This window comes from Haplochromis burtoni, unplaced genomic scaffold, assembly GCF_018398535.1.
Source record: "Haplochromis burtoni strain Fernald_Lab_line unplaced genomic scaffold, NCSU_Asbu1 Contig_389, whole genome shotgun sequence".
Lineage (NCBI taxonomy): Eukaryota > Metazoa > Chordata > Actinopteri > Cichliformes > Cichlidae > Haplochromis > Haplochromis burtoni.
In genome coordinates, this window is record NW_024582750.1 from 6,924 (window position 1) to 9,571 (window position 2,648).

General features: G+C 38.7%; 1 pseudogene; it reads left to right on the forward strand.

The window, feature by feature from the left end:
- The first annotated feature begins 221 nt into the window (after positions 1 to 221).
- On the forward strand, positions 222 to 2,404 carry LOC121811972 (annotated as a pseudogene).
- The last annotated feature ends 244 nt before the right edge of the window (positions 2,405 to 2,648 follow it).

Here is a 2,648-nt window from a genome sequence, read left to right on the forward strand (position 1 = left end):
GCTGTGCCATAAGAGGGTACGTTCTTGATGTGGGATAATTATGTACTTGTCTTTGTTGGGTTTTCCAGTTGGGCATAATAATTTATACGGTGCGTAGAAAAGATACACGAATTTTTGTTTTATTTTAAGTGCTCTCGACAATGATGGAAAGCCTTTGGATCTTACCATCTCACACTCTTATTTGTGGGAAGATTATTAACTGTAAAGCTGGTAGGTATATTATGCCTGAATACCTTCTTCATCTCGGTATGTATTTTAAAGTTTATATTAGTAAAATTCCGTCTGTCCAGACTTAAGGTAAAAGGCAGGGGCTGACCGAACCCCTTCATCGACTTGTTAGGAGTGAAACAAGGATGTCCTTTAAGCCGCAGGCGCCGCTTAGTAACTTTTGTTTCTAGCACACTAAATCCGTTACTTAACTGAACGATCAATAGTTGACTAGCCGTTTTACTGGATACGTCCTTATGTATGACCTACATGGCAGGTTGACTGACCTTTGCTTTATGGCCGTGAGTGACCATGTCTCTGTATATTATTAAAAGATCTGTTTTAATAGAGGGTAGCTATCAATACTTAAGTTGAACGGTTTGGCTTAAGACCATAATACTGAACCAATGCTTCGTTTGGTTTGCTGAAGGCTAAATCCATTGGAAAAGTTACCGAGAGGAGTGTTTGTGTTTGTGAGCAACCCGGGCTAAAATCTTAAAATCACTGTAATTGATGCTTAAAAAATGTAATTCAAGGATTGAGTGATAGATTTGTACTGTGGTATTTGGATTATTCTAAAAATGATCCATGTGCACTCTTTGATTGGGAGAACAAAAAGAGAGTGAAGGTAGAAATATCGAAGTAGCTAAATGGGACAATAAAATACAAACATATAAAGTCCGTTGTAGAATTATTGTTGAAATCGACTACGGTAGTCTGCTTTAAGAGGTTGGTTTGTTTTTCTGGCTTACTGTCTTTCCCCTCCTCCACAAGAACTGTTTATTTAAATTACGTATAATTGTTGTTTGACCAGAATTGATTTGGGGGACAAATATAAGCTCGCCGAAAGTAACATAGAGGAAGGATTAATGTACAGACCTTAGGAAAAAGAAATGGATGATTAGGATGCAGATCTTTAGTCGTTATTTTGTGATTCCTTTCTGTATTAAATACAATTAGTATTAGGCGCATTTGGAGCCGAGAGCTAGCTCAGCTGGACCATGTGGAGGATTCGCTTGTCAGCGGAAAGAGAAGATTTTGCGAATAGGAGAGAGGGAGACCTCGACCCGGTGGGTGCACTGGTACTTCTAAACGTGTTGTTTGTTATCGGGGCGAATCTTGCTGGATCAGTGGATTAATTGGGATAGGGCTTAAATGTTTTTCTGTTTACTTAAATCTTTTAAAAAACTCAAAACAGATATATAATAAAATCAATCTAAAAAAAAATGAAGGTATGATACAATATAAGGCTGTGGAAAAAGAAGAAAATCAGAAAATAGTTAAAAACATATATGACAAAGTAATATCCGAGAACATGAGAGATACAGTGTGGCTTATCTCTGTCGGACGTCTCCCAGTAAGAGCTGTAGGTTCTGTGGAGTTGCTTCGTTACTACTAAGAAATGCCCTATGGAGAATTGTGATGAAGACGAAACTCTTGATCATCTATTGATATCGTGTTACAGGACGGTTGAAATAAGAAGGAGGATGGAAAAACTAGGTTTTAATATTGAAAATAATATAAAATCAGTAAGATATGGTTTGTTTAAAGAAAAGATGAGTGAAAATAAAAGAAGATTGTTTTGGTTGGTGATGTGTATTATAAATGTCCACATATGGAAAACAAGAGCTAAAGGTGTTATAGAACAAAAAATGATAAGTAGTTTCACCGTATGTAAAAACATTGTTACTGAGCTGAGAAGAAGAAAAACGAGAGATATGAAATTAGGGAATGATTTACCGTGGGAGCTTTTATTATTGTAATATTAAAATAAGATGTGAATAATTTTGTGTATGGTGCTTGTATTATGTGTATTTGTAAATTGTGAATTTTGATATTTAAATAAAGTGATTTTATAAAAAAAGAAAAAAAAGAAAAAAAAAAAGGTGTAGGTAAAGGACTCGGCAAAGGAGGCGCAAGCGTCACCGTAAGGTGCTTCGTGATAACATCCAGGGCATCTACCAAACCGCTATCCGCCGCTCTGGCTCGCCGTGGCGGTAGTGAAGCGTATTCTGGCTGATCTAGAGGAGACCCGGCGGTGTGAAGGTGTTCTGGAGAACGTCATCCGCGACGCCGTCACCTACACTGAGCACGCCAAGAGGAAGACCGTCACCGCCATGGATGTGGTGTACGCTCTGAAGAGGCAGGGCCGCACTCTGTACGGCTTCGGCGGTTAAACTCCTTCACCCCAATCCATCAACAAAGGTCCTTTTAGAGAGCCACCACATCTTTCATTCAGAGCTGATCCTATCTCTTTTGTTTGTGTCTGACACCGTATTCTCAGGTTACTGTCACAGCTTTATTCTCTGCGTAACATCTCCCTCGCCTGGCTTCCACGTGACCTGCATCCAAATCAGCAACTATTCATGACATGTAGCACACTCAAATTCTGAATGTGTTTGCAACTTATTTTTGTCAAGAACTTCACTGCAGAAAGCTCG